Source organism: Artemia sp. Qi Xiang Cuo, chromosome 5 (assembly GCF_049724085.1).
Source record: "Artemia sp. Qi Xiang Cuo chromosome 5, ASM4972408v1, whole genome shotgun sequence".
Lineage (NCBI taxonomy): Eukaryota > Metazoa > Arthropoda > Branchiopoda > Anostraca > Artemiidae > Artemia > Artemia sp. Qi Xiang Cuo.
Genome location: NC_142798.1, coordinates 47,824,368 through 47,840,498, shown reverse-complemented (window position 1 = coordinate 47,840,498; position 16,131 = coordinate 47,824,368). Strand labels below are relative to the sequence as shown.

At 37.9% G+C, this 16,131-nt stretch overlaps 1 protein-coding gene across 3 annotated transcripts in view; it reads right to left on the bottom strand.

The window, feature by feature from the left end:
* LOC148952205 (lactosylceramide 1,3-N-acetyl-beta-D-glucosaminyltransferase A-like) overlaps positions 1–10,778 on the bottom strand; it is a 77,750-nt gene extending 66,972 nt beyond the window's left edge. For 2 of the 3 annotated variants that reach the window (XR_016141765.1, XR_016141766.1), the window contains exon 1: positions 10,684–10,778. The gene's annotated coding sequence lies outside the window, so the exon portion shown is untranslated. The remainder of the gene's footprint in view (positions 1–10,683) is intronic. The other variant, XM_089088877.1, reaches the window with a different exon arrangement.
* Positions 10,779–16,131: the final 5,353 nt, after the last annotated feature.

Sequence of the window (16,131 nt, the reverse complement as noted above, 5' to 3'; positions counted from 1 at the left end):
CTAGTTATGCCTTTTGAAGTACTAGTTTGTAATTAGCTGTGTCAGGTGCAGCTTGACCAATCTGGGGAGGAGCGAGTTCCTAAACTGATGTAATCGGTATAACTGCCGAAGAGTGATGTCAGATCCCAACCGAACTTGGTGGGAAGCAAGAGCTAGCGTCCAATTCTGGCTTATTGGTATATAGATACAACCCAGCCTATGCAGAGGGGAGGGGTTCTTAACTTTTTGTAATTAAGACATCCTCCCGAAGGAGTTGCCAGGTCTCAGCCAAACTTGCTGGAAAGTGAGAGTAGGCTAATTATCCCAGTTTTACCTTTTGGAGATCCGTATCTTGTCCGACCTTAGTCACGCCTCCTGTTAGCCTACTACTGAAGGTATATTTCTTAGACCTTTCGGCTATAGAATGACAGTGTCAAATATTGATCCAATACTAAGTACAACCCGGGGGAAAACAGATCATAAAGGGCTGAAACAATGCGGTTGTGTGCCCCTTGATTAGTACCAATACTTAATGGCACACTATATCTCAGAATTTTCTATCAACAAAGTTTCCTCCTAACTTTCTACAATCATTAGTTCTAAACGATTAATTAAAAACGATTAAAAAATAATAATAATGAAGACCGGTATTAAAACCTTTAAACAAGCAGAAATAAAGTCATATGATATGTTAATACTAAAATGAACATAAAATTCCTCTGCATGAATAAATGACTTTAAAAGAACATGAATTTAAAAAAACATAGTTTTTCTGGAGAAAGTAAAGAGCAAAGTTGAAACTTAAAACGTACAAACTTACTGCTTCACAGTCTATCTAACGTATATCAATAAAACTAGTACAAATAGACCAACTAATTATATTTCCCTACGTTTATAGTATAATTAGTTTGTAGATAAGCTTTTCCACTTAAGAAATAGCATTAAAAGTGTTGTTTTTAGTGCTATATGGCACTCACGGATGGTAGAATTGATAGAAAGCACGTAGATTTAAGCAATAGCTTCCAAATGAATCATTAAACATCTCTCTCAGAAGTTCTGGTAGCCCACTAGCCCCAGATTTTTCACTTGAGACATGCCACCAAAAGGGCCGTTTCTAGTACCATTTGACACTTGCACATGGTGGAATTTATAAAAAGCACGTAGATATGAGAAGTGGGTTTTAAATGAGTCATCATACATCCCTCTATGATGTTCTGGTAACCCACTAGCCCTGGTAAAAAAAAAAAAAAAAAAAAAAAAAAAAAAAAAAAAAAAAAAAAATACTGGAGACAGGTCAGTGCTGCCCATGCAAAAATTGGTTTTCCTTGTTGTTCAAAGCAGAGGACTGTAATTCCCCTGTAGAAGCTTTTCGACCACGCTGATTCCAATGGTGTACTTCTCATTTTGATCTGCCACCATTTTCGAGGGGTTTCAGGCTTTAGGGTTTAAACTCGGTTGCCCTCCCCTGGATACGGTATTGAGGCCAGAATGGGATTTACGCATTTTTGAAATTAAAATATATATATTTTAATCTACGCTTTTTTCTCAGTTGCATCATTAAAAAATTGAATACAGATAAAAATTCCAGGAATTTGTTTTTTAATGTACATCAAGATTTTTAAAGCCATCAATTTAGTTCCGTTAGTATAAGATATGAGGAATTTTCACGAATGTTTTATTCCTTTTAAATCCATACCTTTCGACTGCATAGAAAATCAAATTGTTGATCCCTTATTGATTCGCAAATTCAAAAGATTTCACAAAAAAAAAAGAAAAAGAAACTTGACCCTAAGTGTTATTCAAATGTGAATTTCCTATGCTTGTGAATTAAACAGAATTAAAAGAAAAAAAGTGACAAAAACGTATTTTAAAATAGCTAACCTATATTTAAATGAATAAATGTTTTATTGAACTAACACAGTACGACTTATAAATTTCAACTTATAACACGACAACAGGGAGGTAGAACTTGACGCGTCTAAGCAAAGAGAAATAAGGCTTCAATATACATATTTTTTTTCTTTTCCCAGGCCAGTTTGCATCGAGGGAGTTGTTGTAGAAAATGGAGGGGGGCTAATTTGAGACAACTATTGTGTTCAAAATAGTTGAGAAGCCTAATAACTATACCTTCAGCGACGAATTGACCCCCTCAGCCCTTCGGGGAAGGGTTGAAAATTATATTTTATTATATCTACAGTTTGCTCATAGGTTTTTGTTGCTGTGAAAGGGGGTTATGTAAGCTAAGGTCATTAAAGTGAAACTTTCCGTTAATATTGAGGGGGATATTGAGCTAACTCAATGCACACTATATTCACGCAAGTTGTCATAAGGGCTTATCAGCTGTATCTCAGGAACGGTTAGGGTATTAAGTTGAAACTTTCAGGGCATGTCGAGGGGGGTGTTCAACTAACCAAAAGACAAAATTTGCTTATTACTACTACTACTGCTTCTAATACTGGTACTACTACTATCAACACTACTGTGAGTGCGACTGCAACTGCTTGCGACTCTGGCTGTGACTACTTGTGGCTATGGCTACGACTACTTGCGACTGCGAATGGGACTGCTCAAGACTATGACTGCGGCTACAGAGGCGACTGTGACTAATTACGACAGTGACTAATTGTGACTCCAATTACTCGTGACTGCTACTACTTGCGATAACAACTGCGACTGCAACTAATTGCGACTGTGACTGCAACTACTAGCATCTGCGAAAACTTACAACTTCAACTACTTGCGACTAAGACTATTTGCAACTATGACTACTTGCAACTACTTGCGACTGCAGCTACTTGTGACCATACCGGTGTGCGAGTAACTGAACCACCGTGTAACTGAACCACAAGTAACCGAACCACCGTGTAACTGAAGCACCGCGCAACTGAACCCTGTATAACCGAACCCCTATACAACTGAACCCTCGTGTAACTGAACCACCAGGCAACTGAGCCCTATTTAACTAAAACGTCATGCAACTAAACCCCCGTGCAACTCAACCCCATTTAACGGAACCCCCGTGTAACTGAACCATCACGCGACTGAACCACTGAACTCAGTTTTTATGTATTCTAAAAATATGTGGCAATATAATTGGGTAAAACACAAGTTTGAATTTTTACATATTCAACCTTGTTGGAATTGTTTGTTTCTTAAAGTCATTATATAAACGCCTGTCAAGTCCATTCATAAAAAAGCTTTGCTTTATTTTGCAAAAACGAAAAAGAAGATCCGATGTCACAAACCATTAAAGCTCATTTTATTTCTCTTTTTTTAGATGAATAAGACCTTTTCTGGACGTTAAGTAACAAACATATGTGTTTAAAATACTTGACTTTTGTCAATCTAGATAACGAAATTTAATCAGATCACAAAGTAGGGTACATCTTGATTTAGTCGAAGATGCTCCTAAACATTTTCCGAACGACGAGGATGTTGTTGAGAGGGGTTGTTGAGGATGAAATTGTTCATAGTAGCACGTACTTGTCACTTGACACTATATGGAGTACCCTCTGTATCTGCTCTCTCTGATTGGTCCAGGCAATAGGTGTTGCCACAGAAACCAGTCCGGTCGCTTTACACAATATCGTCCCTGAATATCTAGTTCCAAATATAACATGATTGGTCACTTTATAGGTCCATAATATAGAGGGATTGGTCGCTTTATACAACCTCCGTTCAAATAGCAATATAGCACACTACTCAGGTCGTCCTCGTCTGGGAGGAAGTCATAAAGAAAGATTTAAAGGAAATGGGAACTTCCTGGGAGGGTGTAAAAAGAAAGGCTTTGAATAGATTGGGATGGAGAAGGAGCATGCGTAGCTTTGTTGAACTCAAGCGGCTTGGGGCTGCGGTGAGTTATTATTAGTAGTAGTATTAAATTTAAAACATATCAAAGGTTAAATAACTATGCCTCCATGGTTCACAACCCCTAGTCTCTGTCGCAAGGGCTTTAAGTTCTGCAAGTTGCCTATTATCAACATACAAGGTGTTTTTTTTTTATCAAGAAGAGAGGGCATGTCTGACCCTATAAATAAAAAAAAAGCATGGAGCATTAAGGTCAAACCTTAGGTAAATGTCAAGAAGAATGCCAAACACAATCAAAAGACATTTTTCCTTTATTGCTTGTCAAAAGGAAAAACCAGCAATATCTACACTGGCTGATTGTATCAGCCATCACATCGTTCGGAAAATGTTTAGGAGCATCTTCGACTAAATCAAGATGTACCCTTCTTTGTACATACGATATTACCAGACGATGCATCTATAATGTGGAAAGAACAGTCGTGGGTACAAATCTGATAGTTTTAAGTTTAAACTTTCTGTGTATGCTGAAAGAATGATAAAAAAAGGCTAGAGTGAAGCGAGTCCCCCTCCCATGTCCTTTTTAGCTGCAATCTCCTCAAAGGCATCTGATTAAATTTCGTTATCTAGATTGACAAAAGTCAAATATTTTAAACACAAATGTTTGGTACTTAACGTCCAGAAAGGTCTTACTCATCTAAAAAAAGAGAAATAAAATGAGCTTTAATGGTTTGTGACATCGGATCTTCTTTTTCTTTTTTTTTCTTTTTTGCGAATTAAAGCAAAGCTTTTTTATGAATGATCTTGACAGGCGTTTATATATTGACTTTAAGAAACAAACAATTCCAACAAGGTTGAATATGTAAAAATTATAACTTGTGTTTTAACCAATTATATTGCCTCATATTTATAGAATAAATAAAAACTGAGTTCAGCGGTTCAGTCGCGTGATGATTCAGTTACACGAGGGTTCAGTTAAATGGGGTTGAGTTGCACGGGAGTTTAGTTGCACGTCTGTTTAGTTAAATAGGGCTCAGTTGTCTGGTGGTCCAGTTACACGATGGTTCAGTTGTATAGGGGTTCGGGTAACAGTGTTCAGTTGCGCGGTGGTTCAGTTACACGGTGGTTCAGTTACTCGCACACCGGCGTGGTCACAAGTAGTCGCAGTCGCAAGTAGTCATAGTTGCAAATAGTCGCAGTCGCAAGTAGTTGAAATTGTAAGTTTTCGCAGATGCAAGTAGTTGCAATCACAGTCACAATTAGTTGCAGTCACAGTTGTTATCGCAAGTAGTAGCAGTCACGAGTAATTGCATTCACAATTAGTCACAGTCGTAATTAGTCACAGTCGCCTCTGTAGCCGCAGTCATAGTCTTGAGCAGTCCCATTCGCAGTCGCAAGTAGTCGTAGCCACAGCAACAAGTAGTCACAGCCACAGTAGCAGGCAGTTGCAGTCGCACTTACAGTAGTGTTGCTAGTAGTAGTACCAGTATTAAAAGCAGTAGTAGTAGTAATAAGCAAATTTTGTCTTTTGGTTAGTTGAACACCCCCCTCGACATGCACTGAAAGTTTCAACCTAATACCCTAACCGTTCCTGAGATACAGCTGATAAGCCCTTATGACAACCTACGTGAATATAGTGTGCATTGATTTAGCTCAATATCCCCCTCAATATTAACGGAAAGTTTCACTTTAATGGCCTTAGCTTACATAACCTCCTTTCACAGCAAGAAAAACCTATGAGGAAACAGTAGACATAATAAAATATAATTTTCAACCCTTCCCCTAAGGGCTGTGGGGGTCAAGTCGTCACTGAAAGTATAGTTATTAGGCTTCTCAACTATTTTGAACACAATAGTTTTCTCAAATTAGCCCCCCTCCATTTTCTAGACAGCACTGACCTGTCTCCAGTATTTTTTTTTTTTTTTTTTTTTTTTTACCAGGACTAGTGGGTTACCAGAACATCATAGAGAGATGTATAATGGCTCTTTTAAAAGCCACTTCTCATATCTACGTGATTTTTATAAATTCCACCATATGCAAGTGCCAAATGGTACTAGAAACGGCACATTTGGTACAAAAGTTAATTCATTTTGCCCACGCTTTCATTTAGGATGCTTAAATCATCAGCATAATCTAAGTCCAGGAAAGTTTTTCCTCCCCATTTGATTCCGTGGTCTCCTATTGCCTTTCCTAGGCTTCTTAAGACAAAATCCATCAAAATGATCCATATAAAGGGGGATAGAACACAACCCTGTTAAACCCCTAATTTAATACGAAACTAGCTGCTAACCTCATTTCCTACCTTAACCACAGCAGTGCTATTCCCGTATATAATACCAATCACTTTAATGTATTTGTTTGGTATACCATACAAGGATAAAACCTTTGCTAAAGCTCTTCTATCAACAGAATCGAATGCTTGCTCATGATCTATAAAACTGAGGACCAAAGGTGTTTGACAACTCAGGCACTTCTCAATTATTAGCCTAACAGTGAGAATTTCGTCGACACATCTTCTACCTTTTCTTAAACTGCACTGTTCTTCACTTAAAACTTTGTCTACAAAACTTGTGCTAACTACAGAGACCAGACTAATGCCTCTATAATTACCACACTCACTCTTATCACCTTTCTTATACAGTTGTTTAATTAAGGTTTTCCTAAAATCGTTAGGTACTTCCCCTTTTTCAAAAATAATATTCATAATCTTCAGCAACTTATCTCTAACCTCAGAACCACCATATTTAAGAAACTCATTTGCCACACTATCAGCACCTGAAGCCTTATTATTTTTAATCCTTTTAGTACTGTCACTAATTCTTCCTCACAGAACAAATCCTCCTTATCCAAGGTGTCACAAACTTTTTCATTTTCCTCTATATCTTTTCCTGCAGCTCTATCTTGGTTTAAAACATTCTCAAAATGTTTTGCCTATCTCTCTTTAACTCTTTCCTTATCACTAATTGTGGCCCGTTCCTATCTTTAACTTATCCATGGCCTCCACTTCACACCTCCTTAGTTCATATGTTAATCTTTTCTCTACTTTCTTTACATTCCTTCTGTTTTCGTATGATTTATCACTCAGATAATTATTGTACAAGCCCCTTCTCCTCTCTATTTAACATAAAGCTTTTTTACCAATATTACCAGCTGCAGTCCTAACTTTCTCCCCCTGGAAAATACCTTCCCGTGAAAAATCCCCCCCCCGAAAAATACCCCTTGCGGTTGGTTGGTATCCAATCACTTTCGACTTATAAAAAAGACTAGAACTGCCCAGGGATTATAATTAATTTCTACCTTCACCCTCCTCTCGTCTCTCCCCTTGAGCCAATTCTATATTTATCCGAAGTCTTAATTATGGTTCAGATGTTTTGGCATTAAAATGCACCCTCTGAGATATCTCCCTCTCTCCGTAGCTACCACAGTTTATAGAATTATCCAGTATGATCATTCTCTATCTCACCCATTATAAAAACCCGGACCGGGGTGCGAGTGCTCCGGAGAACGTTTTTGCGGATATAAACATAAACGAAGTCAGATCTTTTCATGGGTAGACAAGTCAGACTGTGATCTAATCGGAAACAAGTGGAAACCCGCTATTACGAATGATGCACTTTGTTGGAAACAATCGGAAACATCGATCCCGCTAATGCAGAAATAAGTGGGAGGAGCTTCTTGTTCGCACCGAGACCGAAGACCAGAAATGATCTGCGATAAGCTTACTGTCTATAAACTGTGGTAGCTACAAAACAATCAGAGAACCCCATTGTAAGTACCTTTTTAAGTTTTGTGATTTGTCGATTGCTTACACATAGTGTTTGCTATTGAGAAACATACGGACATTTTTCGTGTGGTAGTTTTCCGAAGGGGGGGGGTCTAAAGAATTTTCCATGAGAAGACAATTTTTGCATGGGGGGGGGGCAAGACTTGTACATAAAAACCTCTTTTCCACTTTCCTTAGCACTTCTCAGCTAAACTAAAAAATAACCGAGCCCCCCCCCCCCTCCAAAAAAATATTCCGATTTGGAAAACCATATTTTCCGCGAGGGAGTATTTTCCAGGGGGTTCCTTGGGAGAGGGATGGGGTAAACGCTTAGGCCCTTAGACAGTGACAGCGGGAAGGGAAACCCCATTACAAGACATAAAAAAGGAGAAATAAATCTGGCTTTAAGAGATCGAGACGTCCGGTTTTCTTTGTTTTTGTGACAACAGAACAGAGCTTTTTTTTTATTAATCATCTTGATAGTCATTTATAATATGACTTTAAAAAACAAACAATTCCAACAAGGTTGAGCATGTAAAGATCCTAACTTGTGTTTTACCCAATGTAAGTCCGGTGTTTGTGTTGCAGGAGAGTTAAGTTATACGAGGGTTCGGTTACTCGGCGGTTCAGTTGCACGGTGGTTCAGTTGCATGGTGGTTCAGTTGCACAGTGGTTCAGTTGCTCGGAGGTTCAGTTACACGGGGATTGAGTTAAATGGGGTGGAGTTGCAGGAGGGCTTAGTTAAATGGGGTTCAGTTGCACGAGGGCTCAGTTACACGAGGGTTCAATTACACGGTGGTTCAGTTGCACGGGGGTTCAATTGCACGGTGCTTCAGTTGCATGGTCGTTCAGCTGCACGGTGGTACAGTTGCACGGTGGTTCAGTTGTACGGTGGTTAAGTTACAGAGATTCAGTTGCTTGGGGTTCAGTTACACGGTGGTTTAGTTACAATGGAACCGACCACGCGTACTTACGACTGCAGCTACTTATGACTATGGCTACTTGCGACAGTAACGACTTGTGGCTGCAACTTTTTGCGACTACTCGCGACTATAACTTCTTATGACCGCAGCCAATTGCGACTGGGACTACTTGCGACTGCGATTGCAACTGCTTGAGACTGCGACAACTTATAATGAGACTGCGACTACCTGTGACTGTGACTACTTCCGACTGCATCTTTGACTACAAGTTACCTAGTCTGGGCTTAATTACTACTGCGGCTACTTGTGACTGCAACTACTTACAACTGCGACTACTTGTAACTGCGACCGTTTGTGACTGCTACTGTGACTACTAGTACTACTACCACTTCGATTGCGACAGTGACTGCTGCTTCAACTGCAGCTGCTATTGCTTTTACTGCTGCTACTACTAATACGACAATTAATTAACTAAAACAAAAGAGTTTAAGTGCATCCAAGTACCCAAAATGTCATGGATGCAGCATCTCAGGAAAGAAATTGGATATTAAGTTAAAAACTTCAGGGAAACTCGAAGGGGAATGCTGAACTAAATTAAAATACGCCAAGTACATACAGGTTGTAAAAAGAGCGCATTGGCAAGGTCTCAGGAGCCCGTCAGGATATTAAGTTGAAACTTCAACGACATGCTGAGAGAGATGTTGAACTAACCAAAAGACTTTATGTGCATACTACTACTAATACTGCTAGTACTACTACTGCTGTGACTGCGACTATTTGCGAATGCGACCTTGACTACTTGTGACTACGAATACATGTAACCGCGACTACTTGTGACTGCGGCTACTTGCGACTACAACTGTTTGCGAAAGCGACCGCGACTACTTGAGACTGTGACTACTTGCAACCACAATTCTGAGTACTTGAGACTGCGACTACTTGCGACTGCAACTACTTGCTGTTAGAACTGGAACTACTTGCGACTGTGACAAATCTCGACTGCTCGTTACTATAACCACTTGCGACTGTGACAACTCTCGACTGCTCGTTACTGTAACCACTCCTGACTGTGACTAACTATGACTACGACTATGGCTACTGTCAACAGCGACCATTTGCGACTGCAACTGTGACTTCTTGTAACTGCTGCGACTACTTGCGACTGCTGCTTTGTGTGGCTACTGCTAATACTAATATTACTAATACTTCTACTACTAATAATAATACTGTTACTACTACTACTACTGCTTCTACTACTGCTGCTACTACAACTCCTACTGCTGCTCAAGCTACTGAACTAAATAAAAAGAGTTTAAGTGCATCCAGGTTGTCAAAATGGCATAGATGCACTATATAAGGAATGGAATATCGTATTAGGCTAAAAAATTAAGCAAAATTTGAGGAGGCTGTAAAACTGTGCCAAAAGACACTATGCACATCCAGATTCTCAAAAGGGCTTCTGTGGAACACCCAAGGAGCAGCTAAGGGTATTTCTTAAAAAAAGGCCTTAATCAGAAAATAGAGTCAGGTAGTTTTGTAGACTACCTTTCTTAACTAGTTACAATCACAAATTAGTTACATCACAATCTAATATAAAAGGATACTTGGGCACTATATGGGCCTTTATAAGGAAACCAGTCACGAAATATACGTTTTTGACGGTTTAATTCAAGATACCCCTATATAGTAGTGCAATGCATAGCGTGGTTTTTAATGCGTTTACGATATTTAAACTATTGTTTTTTGGGGTTTAGGGGTGGGGTGGGGGTGGGTAGGTACCTAGGTTAGGTTAAGTATTTAATATATGTTATGCTTTACCCCCCCCCCCCTAATGTGCAAATATGTAGCTGAAATTTGTTTATAAACTATTATATATGCATCCTATTTTATTTTATTTCATTAGCATTAACCAAACTTGAATTTTTAGAAAGGCCCATATAATGCCCAAGTACCTATAAAAGTCACTGGAATACAAAAGGGTAAAATTCTACTTTAGTTACTTTTGGCTATTTTGGAAAGGGGTTGGGTTAGGAAAATGAAACTTTCAGGGATGGATGTACATGCTAAGGTATGTCCCGGGAAGGTACTTTGAAGTACCTACCTCCACTCCTCCCCCCCCTCTATATAATGGTCAATTACTGCACATTACTAGGCTAGTTGTTTTAACTCAAATTTAATCCTATATTACTATCATAATTATAAATCACTGCTTACCTTACACAACTTCAGCTTTTAACCTTGTTCATTAAAATATATTCCAAAATCCTATTTAAATCCTAAACCATTTAATTTCCTATCCTTGCTGACTATTTTTATGGTATAATAAAACCAGGTTTGTTGTGATGTCAAGACTTTGTTTATCAGAAACCCTTACCCTTGAGGGTAGCAGGCACATGCCAAACACCTCTGTGTTGATAAGACCATTTAAAATGTATTAATTAGGGAAAGGATTTGACAAGAGAGACCAGTAAAAATAACCAAATTCTTTTTAGAGGACAAATTATGTCATGGGAAGATGTTTTTGAAATCCCTCTTCCACCCAAACTCAAAATTTTCTAAAATTCTACTTTAGAAGCTTTTAAAGTATTTCTAAAGTACTAAAAGATAGTGCTAAAAACATCAGAATCAACTTCAGGAGACGAATCAACTTAGAGGAGACGTTATGTCACGGGAAGAGGTTTTTAAAATCCCCCTTCCCCCCAAACTCAACATTTTCCAAAATTCTACTTTAGAAGCTTTTAAAATATTTCTAAAGCACTAATAGATAGAGTGCTAAAAACATCAGAATCGACTTCAGAGGATACGTTATATCACGGGAAGAGGTTATTGAAATCCCCCCAAACTCAAAATTGTCCAAAATTCTACTTTAGAAGCTTTTAAGATATTTCTAAAGCACTAATAGATAGAGTGCTACGAAAACCAGAATCGACTTCAGAGGACAAATTATGTTATGGGAAGATGTTTCTGAAATCCCCTTCCCCCAAAACTCAAAATTTTCCAAAATTGTTACTTCAGAAACTTTATCAAATATTTATAAGGCGCTAAGACATAGAACGCTACAAACAGCAGAATCGACTTTAGAGGACAATTTGTGTCATGGGAAGATGTTTTTGAAATCCCAGTTCCCCCCAATCTCAAAATTTTCCAAAATTCTACTTTAGAAGCGTTTTAAATATTTCTAAAGCACTAATAGATAGAGCACTACAAATATCAGAATCGACTTCAGAGGACAAATTATGTTATGGGAAGATGTTTTTGGAATCCCCCTTCCCCCCAAACTCAAAATTTTCCAAAATTCTACTTTAGAAGCTTTTTAAATATTTCTAAAGCATTAATAGATATAGTGCTAAAAACCTCAGAATCGACTTCAGAGGACACGTTATCTCACGGGAAGAGGTTTTTTAAATCCCCCTTCCCCCCAAACTCAAAAATTTCCAAAATTTTACTTTAGAAGCTTTTTTAAATATTTCTAAAGTACTAATAGATAGAGCGCTACAGGTTTCAGAATCGGCTTCAGAGGACACGTTATATCACGGGAAGAGGGTTTTAAAATCCCCCTTCCCCCTAACTCAAAATTTTCAAAAATTTTATTTTAAAAGCGTTTTAAATATTTCTAAAGCACTAATAGATAGAGTGCTAAAAACATCAGAATCGACTTCAGAGGACACGTTATATCACGGGAAGATATTTTTAAAATCCCCCTTCCCCTCAAACTCAAAATTTTCCAAAATTCTACTTTAGAAGCTTTTTAAATATTTCTAAAGCATTAATAGATAGAGTGCAAAAAACATCAGAATCGACTTCAGAGGACACGTTATATCACGGGAAGAGGTTTTTAAAATCCTCCTTCCCCCCAAACTCAAATATTTCCATAATTTTACTTTAGAAGCTTTTTTAAATATTTCTAAAGCACTAATAGATAGAGCGCTACCAGTTTCAGAATCGACTTAAGAGGACACGTTATATCACGGGAAGAGGGTTTTAAAATCCCCCTTCCCCCTAACTCAAAATTTTCCAAAATTTTATTTTAAAAGCTTTTTAAATATTTCTAAAGCACTAATAGATAGAGTGCTGAAAACATCAGAATCGACTTCAGAGGACAAATTATGTTACGGGAAGATGTTTTTGGAATCCCCCTTCCCCCCAAACTCAAAATTTTCCAAAATTCTACCTCAGAAGCTTTTTTAAATATTTCTAAAGCGCTAAGACATAGAACGCTACAAAAAGCAGAATCGACTTTAGAGGACAATTTGTGTCATGGGAAGATGTTTTTGAAATCCCCCTTCCCCCCAAACTCAAAATTTTCCAAAATTCTACTTCAGAAGCTTTTTTAAATATTTCTAAAGCGCTGAGACATAGACCGCTACAAACATCAGAATCGACTTTAGAAGACAATTTGTGTCATGGGAAGATGTTTTTGAAATCCCCCTTCCCCCCAAACTCAAAATTTTCCAAAATTCTACTTCAAAAGCTTTTTTAAATATTTCTAAAGCGCTAAGACATAGATCGCTACAAACATCAGAATCAACTTTAGAGGGTAATTCATGTCATGGGAAGATGTTTTTGAAATCCCCCTTCCCCCCAAACTCAGAATTTTCCAAAATTCTACTTCAGATGCTCTTTTAAATATTTCTGAAGCGCTAAGACATAGAACGCTACAACTATCAGAATCGACTTCAGAGGACAAGTTATGTTATGGGAAGATGTTTTTGAAATCCTCCTTCCCCCCAAACTCAAAATTTTCCAAAATTCTACTTTAGAAGCTTTTTAAATATTTCTAAAGCACTAATAGATAGAGTGCTAAAAAGATCAGAATTGACTTCAGAGGACACGTTATATCACGGGAAGAGGTTCTTAAAATTCTCTTTCCACCCAAACTCAAAATTTTCCAAAATTCTACTTTAGAACCTTTTTAAATATTTCAAAACCACTAATAGATAAAGCGCTACAAATATCAGAATCGACTTCAGAGGACAAATTATGTTATGGGAAGATGTTTTTGAAATCCCCCTTACCATTCATCGCATTCCCCCTTCATACTCTAAAATCTGGTTGATAATTTGAAATTTGAAAAGCCTTATTTTCCACGGGGTTATTTTTATTTGGGGAAAGGGGGATTTTAAAAACCTCTTCCCGTGATATAACGCGTCCTCTGAAGTCGATTCTGATGTTTTTAGCGCTCTATGTCTTAGCGCTTTAGAAATATTTAAAAAGCTCCTAAAGTAGAATTTTAGAAAATTTTGAGTTTGGGGGGATTTCAAAAACATCTTCCCATAACATAATTTATCCTCTAAAGTTGATTCTGATGTTTGTAGCGCTCTATGTCTTAGCGCTTTAGAAATATTTAAAAAAGCTTAAAGTTTTGGAAAATTTTGAGTTTGGGGCAAAGGGGGATTTCAAACACATCTTCTCATGACATAGCTTGTCCTCTTAAGTTGATTCTGATGTTTGTAGCGCTCTGTGTCTTACCTAGACCCCAGCACCACGCCGGCGCATCAACCAAACGCTGCCAACGAGAGGCTCGGTTGACCGCCACTGAAGTGTCACAACGTCGCTGGCATGCCACTGGAAGAGGTGGCGGTGTTTGGTTGACTTTGAATTAATTTTGCGGCAATTCTTTATTGCGTCAACCACAAAGTCGAAGCTTTTCTTTTCTTGTGAGGTTTAAGTATTTTGATTTTCCTGATTAGAAATCAAGAGTAGAGTTGCTCGTCTGGATTCTATGGGGCCCCCGTACAAACAGGTTTTTTTTCTGGTAGGTAATTCTAATCTAGAGGTCAATACATCTTTCAAAGAGGAACGAGTACGCACTACCGGTCCTAGTGTGATTGATTTTTTGGACAATTGCCTTTAGTCAAGACTAGTTTGTTAGGAATGTGTCGTTGCCAAAGCTAACTCTCATTGGGAAAAAGGGGTATAAAGCTTTTTGTTTTTGATAAGAATTGAACCATTGATATATCGTTTGACGTGGGCATTTTGTTGGCCCAATCAGAGACAGTGATAGTTGTTCAACGTGTGATAACCTGAGTTGTGGTCGCGATTTGAATAAAAGAAATGGTTATGTTATTTGCTTGCGTGTATAGGAATTCCCATGTTATTTGCTTGCAGGTATAGATATTCCCTTGTTATTTGCTTGCATGTATAGGAATTCCCATGTTATTTGCTTGCGTGTATAGGAATTCCCATGTTATTTGCTAGCAGGTATAGGAATTCCCATGTTATTTGCTAGCTGGTATAGGAATTCCCATGTTATTTGCTTGCATGTATAGGAATTCCCATGTTATTTGCTTGCATGTATAGGAATTCCCAGGTTATTTGCTCGCTTGTATAGGAATTCCCATGTTATTTGCTTGCGTGTATAGGAATTCCCTTGTTATTTGCTTGCAGGTATAGGAAGTCAATTGTTATGTGATTGCATGTATATTAATTCCCTTGTTATTTACTTGCTTGTATAGGACTTCCCATGTTATTTGCTTGCGTGTATAGGAATTCCCTTGTTATTTGCTTGCATGTATAGGAATTCCCAAGTTATTTGCTTGCTTGTATAGGAATTCCCTTGTTATTTGCTTGCATGTATAGGAATTCCCATGTTATTTGCTTGCGTGTATAGGAATTACCATGTTATCTGCTTGCATGTATAGGAATTCACTTGTTATTTGTTTGCGTGTAGATGAATTCCCACGTTATTTTCGTGCATGTAGTTTTACTCCCATTTTTTTTTCGTTGATTTTTTTGAAATGACTCGTTTATTTTCTGGATTGGATATGTAGTCTATGGTTATGCGCTTGCATGCATAGGAATTCCCTTGTTCTTTGCGTGCGTGTATAGGGATTCCCATGTTATTAGCGTGCAGGTAGTAGATGTCCCTTGTTATTTTCTTGAGAGTGAAGGACGTAACTAGTTATTTTATTTCATGTATATGACTTAACTTGCTATTATATTGCATTAATTGTTAGTAATATTGTAAGTTAGTGCGGTTCTATGACTGCCATTGTTATGTTATTTCGTTTATAGTTATTTACCGCTTATTTTATTTCGGGTATAGGAATTCCTTTGTTATTTTATTGCGTTTATAGGAATTCACATGTTATTTGCTTGCGTGTATAGGAATTCCCTTGTTATTTGCTTACATGTATAGGAATTCCCAAGTTATTGGGCTGTTTGAGTCTTTTTTGGGCTGTGTTTGTCTCTTTGGGCTTCTGTCTCTTTGGGCTGTTTGTCTTTCTTTGAGCTATGTGTGTATCTGTGGGCTGTTTAAGTCATTTTATTCTGTGTATCTTTATTTTGCCTGTTGGGGGCTATTAGGTGTCGTGTATGACTATTTGGGATTTATATGTCTCTTTGTGGCGTTTTGAATTTTGTTGTTTGTCATTGCCTGTTTGTGCATGTTTTTTTTTTGTCTAGGCGTTTTTGTTTGTTCGTTTTGAGTCTATTTGGGCTGTGTGTATCGTTGGACTGTTTGAGTGTTTTTGATATGTTTGTGTCTCTTTGAGCTGTTTGAGTCTTTTTTGGGCTGTGTTTTTCTCTTTGGGCTTCTGTCCCTTTGTGATGTGTGTGTTTCTTTGGGATATGTGTGTCTCTTTGTGCTGTTTGAGTCATTTTGGTCTGTGTGTGTGTGTCTCTTTAGGCTGTATGTCTCTTTGGGCAGTTTGAATCTTTTTG